Source organism: Eurosta solidaginis, chromosome 3 (genome assembly GCF_040869045.1).
Source record: "Eurosta solidaginis isolate ZX-2024a chromosome 3, ASM4086904v1, whole genome shotgun sequence".
Taxonomy (NCBI): Eukaryota; Metazoa; Arthropoda; class Insecta; order Diptera; family Tephritidae; genus Eurosta; species Eurosta solidaginis.
The window spans coordinates 116,184,380-116,207,027 of record NC_090321.1 but is presented as its reverse complement, the minus strand read 5'-3'; the positions used below and the strand labels follow the sequence as shown (position 1 = coordinate 116,207,027).

Below are 22,648 nucleotides of genomic sequence, written 5' to 3'. Positions count from 1 at the left end.
GGTGCTGTAAGTGCAAACAAATCAAATTCCTATATGACACTACTTTATTTTCTATGTATTTTTCTTGTATTTTCTCTTATATTTTTTGTCGAGGGAGCCAATAAGGTTTCAGTACTGGTGTAAGTGTGTGAACTATATTTAAAAAAACTAACGAAATACAAGAAAAATGCAACGTATTTCATTAAAAACAAACAAGCCAGTTTGTATTTCGATAGGGGTTTTTCACATTAGGCCGTTTTTTCTTTATTTTTTCTGACAAATGAAAATTTTGTTTTTAGTTTCAAAATTTTGTATATAAAAACACAACTAAATTCAAAGTGTAAATTGTGTGTGCAAATGAGTTTTCAATAAGTGTGCATTTTTCAGTTTTTCAAAGTTAAGGAATTGACCTCCATATTCTTATGTTACACAAATATAGTGAACTTGGGTACAGAAGTTCAAATTAAAATTTTTTTGACAATAATTTGAAAAACTCTACGTTTTCTCTGCTTTTTACACTTAAAGGAGTAACCCTCCGTAATAAATTAAACTTTTAATGAAAATCAATAATTCTGAACTGAACACTTTTCGCCATGATATAAAATTAAAATGCTGTGGAACAGGAGCAATACTTTTGTGACTATATAAACCCTGTTTCAATCTTTTACGTCTCTGCACAGTACCCTAATTGGCCGTTTTCAATCGAAATAACAATGGCAACCCAGATTTTCCCGTTATGCTCACTTAAGCGAGTGCCTGTCAGAAAGAAGTCAACACACTATGCGTAAGGACAGAAGAATCATGCAAATATTCAGACGCATGGAGTTTTCATATTTTCCTTTTCATTCCGTTGAATGTAATCGGGGTTGAGGCGAACGAGCAAACGCCTGAATTGATTATATTCACGCATGAAATAAACCCCAAAAACCCCCGTCGCTACGCCCCTGTATAGAGCTTAGCTACATTAAACTGAACGAGTCCACGGCGACGTTACTGACCAGTTTAACGCCTTATAGGTAGTTGGCAAAAGAAACGGTATATACGATCAGAAGGCACTCGAAGACGATGTCTCAAAACTTATAACCAAAACAATAATTATCATTTCCCTGACACAAATTATATAGTTTTTCCTCCGGAGTTGGACACAATCTTTTCATTATATTACTTAACAATTTAAGAGTAGATATTTTTTTTGAATTTGTATTTTGACTTACCAGCAACAACAGAATCATGTTTAATTGTACGCCGCAGCATCATGTAACGAAGCTCAGTTTCTTGCAAAAATTGTTCGTCACCGCCACGTAAAATCAATGTACATATTCTAGAATTAACGCAACCTTTAAATAATTATAAACTATGAAAATAAAATCAATGTCAAACCCACTATCAAACCATGGAAAATACTGAAACATTCACCACCAACTAGACGTTCTTCAAAGTAATCACATTGACCCAAAACACTTGAATTAATATCATTAGCTGTAGTCATAACAGCACCCCCACAAGCTTTCTTTGTACGTTTCAAATATTCTTCTGGTACACGAACAGCACAGAACATATCACAATCTGTAAAATACTGTGTAGCAACATCACCAATTGGTAGTTTAGATAACACAACATTGGCGCCTTACTTAGCTAGTTTATTGTACAGAATACGCCATGCAGCATCAACAATTTTCTGATACTCTTGACATTTATCTACACGTACTTCAACATTATACGCTACAATGACATTTTTCATATAGATGCGTTTAACACAAGCTTGTGAATTCCAATAACATCGCCACAATCAACCAAGATGTTGCGTTTGTAAATATAAAGGAACTTAAGATTTGGCAATTGAAGTTTATTACGCCTTGTCCAACATTCTCCCTATACAACAAAAATACTTGCTAACATATTTTGTGTTGTTGTTGTAGCGATAAGGTTGCTCCCCGAAGGCTTTGGGGAGTGTTATCGATGTGATGGTGCTTTGCCTGATAAAAATCCGGTACGCTCTGGTACCACAGCACCATTGAGGTGCTAGCCCGACCATCTTGGGAACGATTTATGTGGCCACATTAAACCTTCAGGCCATTACCTCCCTCCCTACCCTCGTTTGTTAGTGAAACAGGATTCGCCGCGGATAGGTGAGGTTGACAATTGGGTTTGGAGAAGCTATATATTGCGCTGGCAACCTCAAGGGTTGCGCTACACAGCCCCTTGAATCTGGTATTTTAGTCGCCTCTTACGACAGGCATACCTACAGCGGGTATATTCTGACCCCCTAACCCGCTGGGGTACATATTTTGTGTCATATTCGATTGCTATATTGCAGTTTTTAATCGTAAAAAATGTTAGAAAATTTACTAACCAGTGGGAAAAATAATTTCATTTGCAATGTGTGCCATCATCCTTAGCCAAAGCAAATGTCAAATTCTTCTTCTTATGATTTGCTTGGAACAAAATTTGGGAGATGGCTACTTTTCAATATCAGATGGCGCCAGTGTCGCTCATTCTACCGTTCTCCATAAAAATACTTGCAATCTACTCATAATGCATAAGCTAGTGTTAAGCTCATCTATATGAAAAACTGCTTATGTGTCGGAGCTATGAATGGGTGCGTTTTTGGTCAGACGATTTTTGCATGGATGATAAGCCTTCCTGCGATTTACAACGAGATTGACTGAATTTTTGTATGTGTGCGTGTCGGGTATTTGGCGCTTGCCCCGCGACTATCAAATAAAACGCCATCAATCAACATTTGCATTGAGAAGCCGTAGCGTTCGGACGTGAATATGTCGTCATCGGATAATAACTTTTTTTACTTGCAACTACAGCAGTTTTATTAAATAAAAAGAAAAAGAGTGATAAATAGAAATTGTGGATGAAAAGCTTTTACGCAAAACGTAATAGGTATACACATGTACATCTTCTAAACGAATTAAAATTGTTATGTAAAGAGGAATATAAAATTTTTTTTGCGAATGGACTCGGAAACATTTGACGAACTTTTGTATATGGTCACGCCGTTAATTGAAAACAAAAATATAAGGCTGCCAGCTGCAATAGCACCCGATATGCGGTTGTCAGCAACATTACGATATTTGGCGACTGGAGAAAAATTTGAAGACCTAAATTTCTTAACAGCAATTTCTCCAAAATCCCGGGGTTTAATTGTTTTGGAACTTGTGAGGTTTGTATTTAATGTCTCTCAAATGCTATCAAGGTAAGTAACTTAAAACAAGTAAAAAATCTAGGTTTGAAAGAAGCCAAATAGGGATGTGATAAATTTGCTGAATATAACTTGATAACTTTTTTATAATGTTGATACCTCTTTAAAAATGCCCATAATAAAATAATGTATCTTATTTTTGGTGGTTACAAAAATAATTCAACTTATATTACCATATAAAAATATCCATAAAGTTGTATACATATAACTGATAAATTAAAAATATATACACTTAAAACACTTTCAAAAAAAGTAATACTGAATTCTATGAGTCTCTAGTTGGCTTAACATTAAAATTATATTGTAACGAATTTACTTGCAAATCCTCTTATTTGCCCTTTTGCTAAGTTCGTATCACTAAACTGTTGAATAAAAGACTCCAATATTGTATAATGGAAAAATGGCCCTTATTAAAGTACTTCACAATAACACTTATACTTTGCTTCTAGCTGGCTTAATAAACAAACTGATTGATAGCTCAAATGAAACTGAATTCTCGCCTCTACTGTTCTCGCATTTTTATACTCTTTGATTTCCTAGTTGCATACTTCTAGGCTTTTCCATTCCAGAACTTACTAGTTGGTTTCTCAGCTACGACTACATATGTATAATTTGTATAGCTTCTTTCACTCCCCATGTGCTTGTATGTGCGAGCGAAACTTCCACAATTATAATTGCCTACATTTAGGAGCATCTCAATAAGATCTCTGCACGTGTTTGGGCATCTCATCTCCGCTGCGTGTACGTACATATGTGTATACATAATGATTGAATTATTGATGTGCGTACAGTCACTGCTTAGCATCGGCTTAGAGATGGCAGTACCCCTTAGTGTTGCAAATATTCGTAACACTGCCCTCCACCTAATTCTTATCGTCCCGATCAGACAAATCTCTCGATCTAACCGATGCTAGCCTCTCCAAATGAACCACTTTCATTTTGGTTCGTGGTTTGCCAATGGTTTGTATGCGGTACACTACATCACTACAAACGGATCAGTTTTACAACTTTGTATGGGCCTTCCCAGTTACACTGCAATTTCGGGGACAAACCTTTTTTTCGTTGTGGGTTGTATAGCAGCACCAAATCTCCTTCCTGAAACCCTTCCGAATTAATTGCTTTATCGTACCTCGCTTTCCTCTTGTCACTCATAATCTTTGCTCGTTGCCTTACCAGATCGTGTATCTCTCTCAGCTCTTCTTCCAAGACAGCAGTGGATTTCTTGACATTCCTCTCCGCATCGGCATCTATCATACTTCAAATCAGCTGGCAGTCGAAGATCATTGCCAAAAATTACCTTTGCGGGAGTTTGGCCCGTTGTGTCATGTACTGCCGATCGGTAGGCCATCAAGAATAATGATATGTGTGTATCCCAGTCCTTATGGTACTTGTCTACTACTTTCCTTAAATGCTCCTCCAATGTTCTATTGAAATGTTCCACCATATCATCGGACTGAGGATGCAATGCAGTTGTCCGTGTTTTTCGAATGCCCAACTTCTTGCACATTTCTTGGAACACAGCTGATTCAAAATTCCTGCCTTGGTCAGAATGTAACTCCATTGGTACACCATACCTTGCAACCCATTCGTCTTTAACCACTTCTGCTACTGTTTCTGCTTCTTGGTTTGGGATTGGGTATACCTCTGGCCATTTACTGAAATAATCCATAACCACCAGTACGTATTTGTTTCCGCGGTTGCTAGTAGGAAATGGACCTGCTACATCCATGGCGATCCTTTCAAATGGTGCACCTGAAATATACTGCTTCATCTGGCCATGACTTCGGGTTTTGGGCCCTTTCGCTCTGTTGCATACCTCGCAGTTGGCAATCCACTCGGTGACCGACTGACGGCAACCAACCCAATAGAATCTCTGCTTAATTTTCTCGAGTGTCTTCGTGATTCCAAGATGACCTCCACTTGGACCATTATAGCAGCTCGCTAAGCACGCCAGGAATCCTCTTTCTGGGAACAACTATCAGTTTCTTCTTGCATTGACCATCCTCATTCTCCCATACTCGATGCAAGCAACCGGATATCAATTCTAAACTGTTCCACTGTGCCCAATATGACTTCGCAATGGGACTCCCTGATGACATCTCCTCTCTGCTTGGTCTTTCGTTTCGTTCGAGCCCTTGCATAACATGTGACAGATCTGTATCTTCTAGCTGACACTTTCTTAGTTGTTCCTTGTCCCATTCATCCGTACACGTTATAGCCTCGGCCTTTGAACAGTGCTTGCATTCCAAACTACATGGTCTTCGAGACATTGCATCGGCATTTCCATGGGTACTACCTTTTCGATGCTCAATGGAAAAGTCATAGCTTTGTAGTCGCTCGATCCACCGTGCCAATTGTCCTTCCGGATTACTGAACCGCAGAAGCCATTTCAACGCTGCGTGATCTGTCCTGACACGGAATCGCTGGCCGTAGAGGTATTTGTGAAAATGTTTAATGCACTCTACCAATTCCAACAGCTCTCTCCGCGTAACACAGTAGTTCCTCTCTGGTTTTCCAATCGAACGGCTGTAATATGCAACTTCCTTCTCCTGTCCATCGACCAGTTGTGATAAAATGCCTCCTATAGCATATCTACCCGCATCTGTATCTAGAATAAATGTTGCTCCTGGAATCGGATATGCTAACATTGGGGCAGTGCACAAACGCTCCTTCAATGTTTGGAAAGCCACTTCTTGCCCTTTCTTCCATTCAAAAGCTTTGTTTTTCCTTGTAAGATCGTGGATGCTATGGGCTACGCTGGAAAAATTTGGTACAAATCGGCGGTAATATGTGCACAGACCAAGGAAACTTCTCAATTCATGTAGATTCTGTGGTCTTGGCCAATCCTTTACAGCCCCTATTTTTTCGTTCGCAGTGCAGATGCCCTCTGTCGTTACCTTGTGACCGAAATAATTGACTTCCTTTTTAAACAGCGCACACCTTTTGGGACTTAACTTCAGACCATCGCCAGCTATTCTCTGAAAAACTTCCTCCAAGTTCTTAAGATGTTCATCAAAGTTCTTGCCCAATACGATGATGTCGTCCAGGTACACCAAGCATGTTTTCCAATGTAGTCCTTTCAGTACCTGGACCATGAGTATCTCAAAAGTAGCTGGTGCATTAAAAAAGTCCAAAAGGCATTACTGTAAATTGCCACAGACCATCACCGACACTGAAGGCTGTTTTCTCTTTATCTTCCTCCTTCACCTCAACTTGCCAATAGCCGCTTCTCAAGTCCAGTGTGGAAAACCTTTTCGTACCAGATAGCGAGTCCAGAGTGTCGTCAATTCTTGGCAATGGGTAGCTATCCTTTTTCGTAACGTCATTCAACTTCCGGTAGTCCACGCAAAACCTCATTTTTCCATCCTTCTTCTTTACAAGTACTACCGGTGAGCTCCATGGACTAGCTGATGGTTCGATGACGCCGCTGTCGCTCATTTCTTGTATGATTTGACTCACAACTTCCCGCTTCGCCAGTGGAACACTACGTGGAGCTTGACGGATCGGCCTCGCATCTCCCGTGTCAATTTGATGTTTCACAGTATTGGTGCGGCCTGGTTTGGAACCATCCTGGTCAAATATGTTCGCGTACTTTAGGAGCAGTTTTTGTCTTACTCTGATAGGCTTCCTCTAGCCCCTGCATCCATGCCGTGATGTCATTTGAAAGATCAGTATTACTAGATGAAACGTGTTCCTGGAGGTGTTCACAGTTAATAATTATTTCGGCCTCTTGGCATCTTCCCAAAATAGCTCCTTTGGTCAAATTGAATGGTGACTTGAACTCATTGAGTACTCTTACCGGAATACGTTCATCTTGTTTTGTCATAGCCAGGGTTTTTCCTACAAGTATGTTCAGTGCTGATTTATTTGCTGCTTCGACAACCCACAATTTGTTTGTCCCACAATCTCCATCAACCATTGCCCAGATAACTGCTTCTGATTTTGGTGTTATTTGCTGACTCTCTTCCACCAGCACTCGTTTACTGCTGTAGCCTCTCTCGTAGCCGAAATTAAGTGGCACATCCATGTTCTTATATCGCATCGTCTTGCTTTGCATATCGATCTTGATGCCTTGGTTGATTAAGAAGTCCACTCCAATTATGATTTCATCTACAATACCTGCCACTATAAAATTGTGTAGTACCGTGCCGTTCCAAATTACTACTTCACATTCTACTTCTCCAATTACCTGGGTGTCCTCTCCCGTGGCTGTACGTAATCTTGCTCCAAGCAATGGTCTTATCTTCTTGTTGACTGAATCTGATCGAATGATGGAATGGGATGCACCCGTATCTACAGTCAGTAAACGTTCCTTTCCATCCACATGGCCTCCGACAGTAAGATTGCTTGACCTTCTTCCAATTTGCGAGATAGAGATTATGGGGCATTCAATTGAGGGAGTCAGCTGTCGCCCCTTGCGGCTGACTCGCTTTAGTTTAACTATTGAGTGGATTTGGAGATTTGCTCGTCTCCTTCAGCTCTGCGTTTACGGCCACCCACATTGCTGGAATTGTTAGGATTGGTACTGCAATACTTTGGGGGGAATGCGGCAATATCTAATTTTGTAAATAGCACACCAATACCAAGGATTTTCTGTCTTTCTACTATTACAATTTCTTCACATCCTCGTTTTTTACTGCTCGCCACTGTATAGCGATTGTATTGCACAACACTGTATACTTTATAAATTCCTCAAGTGAATTTAAAAATGCAATTTATATAACTCACTTCTTTCCCTGTGGTGCTCTTTGATGAGCATGGAGTGTCAATATCATTTAAAACTTCCGTTTCATGATAGTAAAAGAGATTTGTCTGTGTTCATCGGCGCCAGCCCCACTTCGGCTAATTTCAGCTAGTCGTTGTTTTTCTCGGCGTAATTTATACGCAAAGCGTTAAATTTTTTTTACGTCCTCCACTCTGGCGTTAGGGTACTGTTCTTTATAAATTTGCAGCAGACTTTCGTATTGTTTTGCTTTTTCGTCACGATTCGAATATGTGTTATTTTCCATAATGCTGGTAAACATTGATAATTTTCAATAAATTTTAATATGAATTGTTGTTCTTCCGAGCACTTGTTCATTTTGAATGTCGACACAAACTAAATACAACACTGCTGTTTTGTCAATCACACAATTGTTGACTTTCATCAACTTGTAGCCGACAACAAATACGTGTGTCACGAAGCCACCCGACTGCACTAACACACACAAAATTCAGTCAATCTCGTTGTAAATTGCAGGAGGCCTATAGTCACGGAGCAACCGTCCAGCAAAATGTTCCCGTAAATTGACCAGTAAAATGACTAAAATATGTGTCGATGGACGTAAATCCCCAGCAAAAATGTACCCGTAAATAAGTTAGTAAAATGACTAAAACCTGTGTCGATGAAACACGTAAATCGTTAAGTAGCAGTTGTACAGGGCGGCGTTAAGTTTTGTGACCAGTCCATTCCGTCGTACCAATTTATGTGATTGTCCATACTGCTCACACATATACGGTATTAGGTTATCGAAACTTAAACTAACTATAGTGCTGTACTGTTCTTACATTCACGTTATGGCAGTCATTTTTTAACTGTAACTTTACGAGTATTTTTACGTTAATATGACCGCCTTTTCACTAGTATTATGACCGTTTTTTTACTTGGATTATACTGCTATATAAATAAAACATTTCTTTAATTCAAATCCATTAACATTTCTTTTATTCAACATTTTTATAATATATTAGATTATTTATAATAGCTGCAAATTATTAACTCTAAGTCTTAAAGAAGGAATAGTTTTTCAGTTTTGTTGGTGAGCCATAAATACAAATTTTATTGTATGCGATTGTATGCATACAGAGTTAAGGGGAACTTAAATAAATTAATTAATGATATAGAAGACAAAAGAGAAGAACTAACAGAACTATTGGTTGCAGTAAACCATCAAATCGCGAGTAGGCAATTCACGATTTCAGTTTGTAGTTCAGAAAATTATAATTGAACTTAAATTGTAATTTTCTGAATGAAAATTTCTATTGAAAATTGTGAACTTCAATTGTAATTTTTTCAACTTCAATTGAAATTCCCGAGCTTTCAGAATTTCAATTGCAACTTTCAAAATTTTTTTTTACATAAAATGAACAATTTGACATTTTTTCTGACAGTTAAAGTGGTGAATAGCCTACCAGAGGTTTGAAACCACTTGCATTCGTGTTGGCGCTTCTCTATATCATTAATGTGACAATATATTTTTAATAATTTCATTAATAGACAAATATAAATTTTTTTCCTTTACATTTTAGGACTGTGTACAAAAATATGTAATTTTACATATCACAACCTAAACCACAAAGTATTTCAACTCATAATCAGAGTAGCTTTGTGTTGAATGTTGATTTATACCACAAAAATAACAAAATTCTTAACAAAACCAGGCTAAACGATATCGTTAACTACCAAAAAAAAAAAGTTATTTCACGATGCTTTCATGGATCGATTTACACTTAAATACCGATTTAAATTTTTTTAAGTTTTCACATTTTTTAGTTTAAAATGCGATATATACATTCAGTGGAATAATTTTACATTTAGGGTACTTTATGCTATTTTCTTTTTTTCGTAATTTTACAATATAAGGAGCATTTAGTTGACGGTATTGGTACTGTCAGTTAAATTTCAGCAAATATTTATATTCAAAATATTTTTTTGTTATACATCTAGTTTATAAAGTTTGGTTAAAAATTATTGACAAATTCTTGGCAATTGAATTGCTTTAAAAATCTTTGCAAACTTTACGAGATTGTTGAATATTATTTTAATTAGAGCATAAAAAGCTTAAATTAGTAACGTAGGAAAAAACTTAGAATTATTTCAGTTAAGTTCATCACAAATATTAATATTCAAAATACTTTTTTGTTATACATTGCAATTAAATTGCTCTAAAAATCTTTGCAAACTTTACGAGATTGTTGAATATTATTTTAATTAGAGCATAAAAAGCTTAAATTAGTAACGTAGGAAAAAACTTAGAATTATTTCAGTTAAGTTCATCACAAATATTTATATTCAAAATACTTTTTTGTTATACATTGCAATTAAATTGCTTTAAAAATCTTTGCAAACTTTACGAGATTGTTGAATATTATTTTAATTAGAGCATAAAACACTTAGATTAGTAACGTAGGAAAAAACTTAGAATTATTTAAGTTAAGTTCATCACAAATATTTATATTCAAAATACTTTTTGTTATACATTGCAATTAAATTGCTTTAAAAATCTTTGCAAACTTTACGAGATTGTTGAATATTATTTTAATTAGAGCATAAAAAGCTTAGATTAATAACGTAGGAAAAAACTTAGAATTATTTCAGTTAAGTTCATCACAAATATTTATATTCAAAATACTTTTTTGTTATACATTGCAATTAAATTGCTTTAAAAATCTTTGCAAACTTTCCGAGATTGTTGAATATTATTTTAATTAGAGCATAAAAAGCTTAGATTAGTAACGTAGGAAAAAACTTAGAATTATTTCAGTTAAGTTCATCACAAATATTTGTATTCAAAATACTTTTTTGTTATACATTGCAATTAAATTGCTTTTAACATCTTTCCAAACTTTTTGCGATCGTTGAATATTATTTTAATTAGGCATAAAAAGCTTAGAATAGGAACGCAGGAAAGAGCTTAGAATTATTAGATTCTTAGATACTTTTTAACCAAGGTTATTTCAGTGTGTGTTGTTCGTTTGTTGTACAAATTCGTTGCATATTAATTTTCAAACCAAGAATACTCAAAGGTGTCGTGACATCGTCTTGTTGGTCAATCGCGCGCCGCAACATCCATTGATGGGAATTGACATTCATTATAAAGTAGCGAAGGCACGGTCCTGCGCAAACACATCGCCAACCTTTGTGGGCAAAAGATATGCTGAACTGTAGAGGAAGAAACATTTTTAAAATTTAATAAAATCAAAATTATAGTTCTGCTAAAAAGGGGTAAAGTATTGTATTTTAAAGTATAGCAAAGTTTCAGCGGCCTTGTCCTGGTGAAAATTGAGTTTGAATAGGTCTCACTCTTCATTCTCAGAAACATGTACGAAGGTACCTCGTAAGATATTAAAAATTCTCAACGCTTTTTTTGCAATAACTTAAAAAAAAAACTCACATTCAAACCGGTGTCCTATCCCTACTTCTGTTCAAATTGTACATATCAATAGCTATTTACACCACCAGAAGGAGTCACTATTGTTTCCTACACCATATGGTCGCCAATCCTAAGGATTACCCACTGGAAGAAGCTACAGGCCTGCCAAAATACTGCCCTCTGAACCGCCACGGGTTGCCTCCTTATGTCCCCAGAACACCATCTACATAGTTGAATGTTGATTTATACCACAAAAATAACAAAATTCTTAACAAAACCAGGCTAAACGATATCGTTAACTACCAAAAAAAGTTATTTCACGATGTTTTCATGGATCGACTTACACTTAAATACCGATTTAAATTTTTTTTAAGTTTTCACATTTTTTAGTTTAAAATGCGATATATACATTCAGTGGAACAATTTTACATTGAGGGCACTTTATGCTATTTTCTTTTTTTCGTAATTTTACAATAAGTATGAGTACCAGTAATATTTTGTTTTGTTGACGGTATTGGAACTGTCAGTGAAATTTCAGCAAATATTTATATTCAAAATATTTTTTTGTTATACATCCAGTTTATAAAGTTTGGTTAAAAATTATTGACAAATTCGTTGCAATTGAATTGCATTAAAAATCTTTGCAAACTTTACGAGATTGTTGAATATTATTTTAGTTAGAGCATGAAAAGCTTAGATTAGTAACGTAGGAAAAAACTTAGAATTTTTTCAGTTAAGTTCATCATAAATATTTATATTCAAAATACTTTTTTGTTATACATTGCAATTAAATTGCTTTAACAATCTTTGCAAACTTTACGAGAATGTTGAATATTATTTTAATTAGATCATAAAAAGCTTAGATTAGTAACGTAGGAAAAAACTTAGAATTATTTCAGTTAAGTTCATCACAAATATTTATATTCAAAATACTTTTTTTGTTATACATTGGAATTAAATTGCTTTAAAAATCTTTGCAAACTTTACGAAACTGTTGAATATTATTTTAATTAGAGCATAAGAAGCTTAGATTAGTAACGTAGGAAAAAACTTAGAATTATTTCAGTTAAGTTCATCACAAATATTTATATTCAAAATACTTTTTTGTTATACATTGCAATTAAATTGCTTTAAAAATCTTTGCAAACTTTACGAGATTGTTGAATGTTATTTTAATTAAAGCATAAAAAGCTTAGATTAGTAACGTAGGAAAAAACTTAGAATTATTTCAGTTAAATTCATCAGAAATATTTATATTCAAAATACTTTTTTGTTATACATTGCAATTAATTGCTTTAAAAATCTTTGCAAACTTTACAAGATTGTTGAATATTATTTTAATTAGAGCATAAAAAGCTTAGATTAGTAACGTAGGAAAAAACTTAGAATTATTTCAGTTTAGTTCATCACAAATATTTATATTCAAAATACTTTTTTGTTATACATTGCAATTAAATTGCTTTAAACATCTTTCCAAACTTTGTACGATTGTTGATTATTTTTTTTTTTTTTTTATTAGGCATAAAAAGCTTAGAATAGGAACGTAGGAAAACGCTTAGAATTATTAGATATTTTTTAACCAAGATTATTTCAGTGTGTGTTGTTCGTTTGTTGTACAAATTCGTTGCATATTAATTTTCAAACCAATAAAATTAATGTTCAGACCAAGAATACTCAAAGGTGTCGTGGCATCGTCTTGTTGGTCAATCGCGCGCCGCAATATCCATTGATAGGAATTGACATTCACTATAAAGTAGCGAAGGCACGGTCCTGCGCAAACACATCGCCAACCTGTGTTGGCAAAAGATATGCTGAACTGTAGAGGAAGACACATTTTTAAAGTTTAATAAAATCAAAATTATAGTTTTGCTAAAAAGTGGTAAAGTATTGTATGTTAAAGTATAGCAAAGTTTCAGCGGCCTTGTCCTAGTGAAAATTGAGTTTGAAAAGGTCTCATTCTTCATTCTCAGAAACATGTACGAAGGTACCTCGTAAGATATTAAAAATCCTCAATGCTTTTTTTGCAATAACTTCAAAAAAACTCACATTTAAACCGGTGTCCTATCCCTACTTCTGTTCAAATTGGACATATCAATAACTATTTACACCACCAAAAGGAGTCACTATTGTGTATCATTATGCGTCATGCCCACCTATGCAATACATTTGCGGCATTACGCAACATGAACTTCTATGCCAATATATTTTAGTAATAGCATAATCATATTACAATATTATGCGACATAAATTACATTGACCTAACACAGCGGTTCGCTAACATCAATGGAATGCCGAATATGAAACCTTTGTCAGTTCACACCTAACAAATTCTGCTTAGTCACACACTCCGGTCAATACACTGCCGATCGTCAATATTAGTTTGTCACCAAAATATTTACATACAACCAATAATGTGAATTTTTTATTTATTTTTATTTACTTTTTATACAGTTTTGCAGACCTAACTTATTTGTGTATCTATGAGATGATTATCTAAAAGGTAGTTCTTTGCAATAATTATACAATAATTTCTTAAATTCATTGATGTTTTGGCATTGTTTTATTTCAACTGGAAGATCGTTGTATTCTCTCAGTCCTTCGTAGTATATATTTTTCTTGTTGAACTCCGATCGTACTGCCGGCAGGCGAAAGTTGTTTCTGTTTCTTGTTTGGCAATCGTGAACCTCGTTGTTGTATATCAGTCGGTCGTTTAGATATTTCGGCTGGTTTCATATTTTAATATTATGTATAAATTTTAAAGTATAGTATACGATGATTTCTTTAACACTTAGCCAATTTAGGCCCTCAAGCATTTCATGTATTGGTGTATCGTAACGTTTCAAGAGGATAAACCGCATTGCTTTATTTTGCTTCACCTGGAGTTTTGAGATATTCGAATCCGGTAACGTGAATAAGATTGTAGGGCAATATATGAAGTGAGGCTCTATAATGGATCTATATACCATTACTTTATAATAGTTGCTCACATGTTTACAGGTTCGAAGCATGAATCCGATTTTTTTTTTTGATATTTTAGCTTCTATATGTTTGAGGTGCTCATTGAACTTTAGTTTCTCATAAATTATTATTCCAAGGTATTTCATTTCATTTACTTTATAAATCGTACAATTTGCTATTTTCAGCGACGTATTTTCTTCTACGGAAGATTTCCTCTTTAATATTGTAACGAATGTTAGCAGCACTGAGCGATGCTATCGTCTCTAAGCCGATGCTAAGCAGTGACGTAAATTCACATCCATAGATCAATTATTATGTATCTACATAAACGAAACAATAATTGCGTCTACACATATGTACCATGTAGGTATACGAGCAGCGGAGAGTCAATGCACAAACACATGCATATATCTGAGATACTCCTTAAAGTATGCAATGAGAAAAACTATAAAATCATGCAATTGTAGTTACAGCTGAGAAGTTTGAGAGCTGCTGGACTAGTAGATTCTGGAAGCGCCTAGAAGATGCAAACGTTGAAATCCGAGAGTATAAAAGGCGGCAATTGTAAAGGCGCTGGAATTCAGTTTGATTTGAGATTTCGATTAAGACGCTATCTAGCGAGCAAGAGCAGTATTATTTTGAATAGGAGAGTTTCATTTGAGCTATCAATCAGTTTGGTTGTTAAGCAAGCTAGTTGCAAAGTATAAGTGTATTGGGAAGTACTTTAATAAAGGCCATTTTCCATTATTCAATATTGGAGTTATTTATTCAACAGTTTAGTGATTCGAACTTAGCAGAAGGGCAAATAAGAGGATTTGCAGTAAATTCGTTACAATTGGTGTCAGAAGAGGAATTGTTGAATAAATTCCAGAGGACAACAAGGACATGGCAAAGTTCAGTGAATTGAAGATCCAGCAACTAAAGAAGGAGTTGGAGAGCCGTGGATTGACTACAAGCGCGGCGTTAAACTCGAACTTCAGGCACGGCTACGAGAGGCAATGGAAGCAGAAGGAATTGATGTGGACGAGTATGTCTTTTATCCTGATGGGGACGAGACAACAAAAAAAATTGAAGAGAAAAATGAAACACCGCAGAAAATGGCGAACACAGACCTGAACATGATATTGGCTGCAATATCGGCACAAATGTCCGAAATGTCATCACAAATATCTACCAACATGTCATCACAATTGGAGTCGCAAGAGACACACATAGCTTGGAAGATTGAAGCACAAGAAACGCGTATTTCAGAAATGTGGACACAGATTACATCCAAGATGGAAACTCAACTTTATGTCATCACAGATGGTATCGCAAGAGACACGAATTACATCAAAGATGGAAACACAACTGAAAGAACAAGAGGCACACATAACAGTACAACTCGAAGCGCAGGAGGCGCGCATATTATCAAAACTCGAAGCGCGTATGGACGAGAAGATAACGCAGTTAGAGGAAAAAATCGAAGCCGAGGTGGATGCTTTGAGAGATCGTATACAAGAGTTGCAAATAAATCACCCAGCTGTTTCAGCAAGCAATCCAAAGGTAAAAACACCATCCTTTGACGTTTCTGTTCCTTTCCAGGTCTTTAAGCTACAGTTTGAGAAGACCGGAGCAGTGAACAACTGGAATGCTGAAGATAAAGTTGCTGCACTCTTTGTAGCATTGAAACGACCAGCTGCCGAAATCTTACAGACTATTCCAGAGTACGAACGGAACAGCTATGAAGCACTGATGGCCGCTGTCGAGAGACGTTATGGAAGCGAGCATAGAAAACAAGTATTCCAAATTGAGTTGCAAAATCGCCACCAAAGAGCGAATGAGACTTTGCAGGAGTTTGCCTCGGATGTTGAAAGGTTGGCACATTTGGAAAATGCGGACGCACCCGTGGAGTACACCGAGAGGGTAAAAATCCAGAGCTTTATGAATGGGATACGGGACGTAGGAACGAAGCGAGCGACAAATGCAAACCCAAAACCCACATTCGCAGAAACGGTATCCCATGCACTGACTCAAGAAACAGCGTTGCTTCTGTGTAAGCCAGTTTTCAAAGCACGCCTTGTGGAGGTAGAAAGGCCAGAGTGGGTAGACGCAATATTGGAGGCGCTGAAAGGATCGGAGTGAAAAAGTTATCAAATGTTTCAAATGCGGGAAGGCCGGTCACATTGCACGTCATTGCGATTTTGGTCCTGGTAGTTTCAACTTGGGTGGGCGTAAACGCAAAGCTGGAGGAGATGAGCAAGATCGTGTCAGATGGAAAAATCTAGAGCTAGCTCCAGCTATTGAATGTCCTGTGATACCTGTGTCGCAAATTGGAAGGAAATCAAGCAGTCTCACCGTCAGAGGGAATGTGGATGGCAAGGAGCGTGTACTGACTGTAGATATGGGCGCATCTCATTCCTTGATTCGATCTGATTTAGTCAACAGGAGAGTAAAACCGTTACCTGGAGCAAGGTTGCGTACGGTCACAGGCGAGTATAACCAAGTCCAGGGAGAAGGGATATGTGAAGTCCTAATTGAGAAGGTCATGGTTTTACACAAATTCGTTGTGGCGGAGATCGTTGATAAAGTCATATTGGGAGTGGACTTCTTGGTTGACCATAACATCAGGATCGATATGCGGAGAAAAATTATGCGCTATAAGAACCAGGGCATACCACTTAACTTTAGTTTGGAAAAAGGGTTCAGCAGTAATCGGGTACTGGTGGAGAAGACTCGACAAAGGCCACGAAATTCAAAGGTAAAGGTTGATGGAACAAATGGGCCAAACAATTCAAAACCGAAGGTACCTGTGAGAGAAACACTGGCATTGAAAAGTCCTAACGGACGTAATAAACCGAAGGAAAGGATTTCGCAGAAAGAATGCAAGGGTGGTTTCAAGCCAAGGCACACTACTGTTGTGAAGCGTCGGAACGATACTGATTATGCAAAGCAAATCCGTCCAGCGCAAGCTCTACGAAGTAGTTCATTGGCCAAACAACAGGGTGTGAAGGAACGGCCAGGGTAATGTGTAGTAAGATGAAACACTGGCATGACAAGAACTTTAATTCGGAAGGTTTATTGGCGGGAGATTTGGTACTGTTAAACAACCCTCACCGGCGGAAAGGTGTTCCAGCCAAATTTCGGTGCAGTTGGATAGCCCGTACAAGGTTGTGAAGAAGATCAGTGATACCATCTACCGCATACAAAGCATTGAGAAACCACGGAGTAGAAGAGTGGTACATTTGGAGATGCAAGCGACGTTTAGATCGGGAGATTTGTCTGATGGGGACGATCAGACTTAGGTGGAGGGCAGTGTAACGAAGGTTAGCAGCACTGAGCGATGCTATTGTCTCTAAGCCGATGCTAAGCAGTAACGTGAATTCACATCTATAGATCAATCATTATGCATCTACATAAACGAAACAATAATTGCGTCTACACATATGTACCATGTATACGAGCAGCGGAGAGTCAATGCACAAACACATGCATATATCTGAGATACTTCTGAAAGTATGCAATAAGAAAAACTATAAAATCATGCAATTGTAGTTACAGCTGAGAATTTTGAGAGCTGCTGGACTAGTAGATTCTGGACGCGCTGAGAAGATGCAAACGTTGAAATCCGAGAGTATAAAAGGTGGCAATTGTAGAGGCGCTGGAATTCAGTTTGATTTGAGATTTCGATTAAGGCGCTATCTAGCGAGTAAGACCAGTATTATTTTGAATAGGAGAGTTTCGTTTGAGCTATCAATCAGTTCGGTTGTTAAGCAAGCTAGTTGCAAAGTATAAGTGTATTGTGAAGTACTTTAATAAAGGCCATTTTTTTCCATTATTCAATATTGGAGTTATTTATTCAACAGTTTAGTGATTCGAACTTAGCAGAAGGGCAAATAAGAGGATTTGCAGTAAATTGGTTACAATATCATAAATTTTGTTTTGTCAATATTTATTTTAAGCCTGTTTTGACACAACCACTTATATACTGCTTATAAGTCCTCTTGCATCTTGGACGTAGCTTCTCCCTCCGATGCACAGCAAACAGTCAATAGTGTATCATCTGCAAAAAGCCTAATCTTGCAATGGCTCAGAGAGTTTTTAATATCTTTTATGTATATGATGAATTGTATTGCTGCAAGTACAGATCCTTGTTGTAGGCCTATCTCAGTATCAATTTTAGGGGAAATTTGATTTCTAATTATGGTTTTCTACTTCCTTCCAGTAAGGTAGCTTTTAAACGACTCCAGGGTTTTATTACGTACTCCTATATTATGTAGCTTCCTGAGCAGTATTACCCTGTCGATAGTCTCAAATGCCCTTTTTAGCTCTAGGAACACTGCGACTGTCACTAACCTGCTTGACATTCCTTCCTTCCATTCTGCTACAACCAGGTTTAGAGCGGCTTCACAGGAGTGTTTGGATTTGAAACCTGATTGTTCACTTATGATAATTTCATATTTGTTTAAATACTCGATAAGCTGGCCTTTGACGACTTTCTCTATAATTTTTTCATCGCTGGGCATCGTATTAATAGGTCGTATTTCTTCTGGTTTTTCTGTGCCTTTCACTTTTTCAACTGGTACAACCGTCGTAGTTTTCCAACATGACGGAAAGATCCCGTCTCTAAAGCTTTCATTAATTATGGATGTATACATAAAACCCAGATACTCCATACTATCTTTACATACACCTTAAGTTATCAGTTTTTTCCCTCCATATTTATTTTTCAAAGTAGCTGTTATGCGCATAATCTGTTCAAATTTTATAGGTTTAAGATTCATTAATTCTCTATTTATATCTTCCGGTGTATTTTCTGGTATAATTGCTTCTATTGTATTACATATTTCTTTTATGCTTCCAACGAAGTACTGGTTTAAACGACTTGCGATTTGTTGATCTTCTTCAATTGGTATGTTATTTATAATAATCCGTCTTATTTGAGTTGTTTCGTTGTTTAAATTTACCGCGTCTTTAAGACATTTCCAGATTTTCTTTTGATTATTACAATTTGCCATAATTTTATTTTCCATATATTGCTTCTTTTTTATTTTGATCAGTTTTTTATATTCCCGTTTAGTATAATTATAATTATCCCATTCGTTGCTTTTCTTGGCTATCTTGGAAAGCTCATACTTTAATTTGTTAAGCTCTGTAAGCTTACCAAACCAAATATTCACATACAAACATTATACATGAATATCAATCTGCTGACTTTGCATACAAATCTACATGTATGCATAGTATTAATACAAATATACATGTATGCATACCACCATTACAAATATACATATTTTTAGTTTGTTAGTATTAGGATAATTATGAATGTGTAGGTTAAGAAATCAAATCAACTATTGTCAGACATAGAAGCTGAAACATTTCTTCTCATTAATTTTAACTTTTCATGGCGATCCTGCCAGCTCCGATCAAACATCAGCACAACTGTTAAAACGATCTGACCGGAAAAGATCCTACCAGTTCAACCTTAAGCATAAAATTTTCTGAATAAGCGAAAAATTGCTAAAGGCGATCATCTTAAAGGAAGAGCCTGTCAGATCCTGCTAAAGATCTGAAAGGCTAAAGTAATTAAAAGTAATTATCAAAATCCTAAAAAGGATTCAAATGAATTTTTTCGAAAACAACTTTTTAATTGTTTGCAAGGATGCAAGTGATCCCATTTCACAAGAAGTTTGTTTGCAAGGATGCAAGTGACCCCATTTCACAAGAAGTTTGTTTGCAAGGATGCAAGTGAACCCATTTCACAAGAAGTTTGTTTGAAAGGATGCAAGTAATCCCATTTTACAAAAAGTTTACAACAACGGGCGCATGGCAGCGAATGCATAATCAAGTGGAATAGACACTTCAGGATCCAAAAGGCACGCATGGCAACGAATGCATAATTGAGTGGAATAAATATTTCGGAAAAAAAAGACGGTACAGCAACAATACCAATCCTGACTAACATCAAACTGGCAGCTATCTTATGTATATAAATCTTTATAATTTTTATTAGAATCAATTGAGTGGCCTCAGGAACGCTAAGCCATTAGCAAAAACGAAAGTTTTTGCTTAGGATTTTTTTTCTTCATCTATCTAATTAGGAATAAAATGTATTGTTCGAAAAGAAAATTTTAAATATAAAAAGCTAAAGAAAATTTTTAACACTATCGATGAAAATGACATAGAAATTAATATTTTGTTAATTGCAAAAAAAAAATAATAAAATGCTAAAATTTTTTTTAAGGTAAACAAATTTTTCCAGTGAAGAATAAAAAGTTTCTTATACGTTAATAAAGTTAACTAGATAACAAGTAAAATGGAATGGTTAGGACATTTTTTTTTAAAAACCAGTCAGTTAACTTCGATAGTTTCATCTATCCCTTTGGAAAAAGCTCATAGGACATCTTATAATTTTTTTCAATGGAAAGGGACCTCCCAGATTAATGGAAAATAATAGGAATGGAAGGGAAACCCACAATAGAAGATATAATAAATCCCACAACCAAGGAAGATGAAATAATGACAATGATTAGGAGAGTGTTCCCCAAAAATGCTGAATGTTAAGCTATAGTAGCACCTAATAATTTTTTTTCTCTGAAAATTAAAATTAATTTTAAAATTTTTTTATAAACTATATTACGCTAATAAACCTAATAAAAACATAGGATAAATAATAAAACCAAAATTTTATTAAAAATTAAACTTAGTTCATTTCTCAGAAAGATAATTATAGAAAATTTTCAGCATGGCTTGGTGGACAAAAATAGCTCAAGGCATAATGATAGCGATAGCTGGCTTGAAATGTTTGATTTGGAATAAAAGATGTGAAAGGTTTGGTAGTCAAACATTAATTATTTTTATTAAATAAATTCTTTCTCTTTTATAGTTATTTACTTAACCTATACATTCATAATTATCTTAATACTAACAAACTAAAAATATGTACATTTTTAATGGTGGTATGCATACATGTAGATTTGTATTAATACTATGCATACATGTAGATTTGTATGCAAAGTCATCAGATTGATATTCATGTAAAATGTTTGTATGTGAATATTTGGTTAATTCACATTATTGGTTATATGTAAATATTTTGGTGAAAAACTAATATTGACGATCGGCAGTGTATTGACCGGAGTGTGTGACTAAGCAGAATTTGTTAGGCGTGAACTGACAAATGTTTCATATTCGGCATTCCATTGATGTTAGCGAACCGCTGTGTTAGGTCAATGTAATTTATGTCGCATAATATTGTAATATGATTATGCTATTACTAAAATGTATTGGCATAAAAGTTCATGGTGCGTAATGCCGCAAATGTATTGCATAGGTGGGCATGACGCATAATGCTACACCATCCTTAGCCTTAGAAATAGAGGATTATATAATTGTTTTGTGAACAATTGTATGAGACTCTTTGTTCGAATTTTAAATTATTTTAAATGATTCTAATTTTAAATGATTTTGGTATTTTACTGTAACTTGATATTATAGTGAAAGAGTTTGTGTACTTTGTTTCTAATATGCTGACCTTGATACTTTTATTATTTTTACATTTTTTTTATACATTTTTTCAATGTTTTATACAAATCTTTTTTTTTCAAAAATTTTAAATTTAACGATTATTTTACTTATTTTACTTATTTTATTTATTTTACTTATTGGATTTTATTTGTCTTCTATATTTTACTTATTTTACAGCCGGATTTAAAATGTGTCGACCCACCTAAAATCCGCTTGTTTCTAGAAGCTTTTATTAATTAACCGAGTAAATTGGAATGATTATTTGCAAAAGATGTTTTAAATGGGTTTAAGCCTATTCTTATGGACTATTATTTCATTTATTTTGTTTGTACTATCTCTATTTCCTATACTATTACGTATTAAATTATAATTATTATTTTTGTCTATACTTTTTACTTTATAACTTCCTTTGTATCTATTATCTAGATTATGAGAAGCTTCTTCTTTAACTAACACTAAGTTTCCTATTTTTATTTCCTTACTGTAGCTATTTTATCATAATTAGATTTCTTTACTGTTTTTATTAAACGAAGATTTTCATTTCTATTTTATTTCATTTGGGTCATATTAAACTTAGAACCAATAATAAAAAAATTCTAACTAATTATTCGGAAAATTTAGTGGTTGTAGCTGGTGGAGGAGCAAAAAAAATAAATAAATGTAAGGCGCGATAACCTCCGAAGAGATCTAAGGCCGAGCTTCTCTTCCAATTTGCGTCGTGCTCCTCTTGATTTTCCCTACAAATTGGCCGGACGGGACCTACATGTTTTATGCCGACTCCGAACGGCATCTGCAAGGCAGGTGAGTTTTCACTGAGAGCTTTTCATGGCAGAAATACACCCGGAGCGCTTGCCAAACA

General features: G+C 35.4%; 1 pseudogene; it reads right to left on the bottom strand.

The window, feature by feature from the left end:
* LOC137245981 (T-complex protein 1 subunit eta-like) overlaps window positions 1-22,648 on the bottom strand; it is a 37,184-nt pseudogene that overhangs the window by 3,501 nt on the left and 11,035 nt on the right.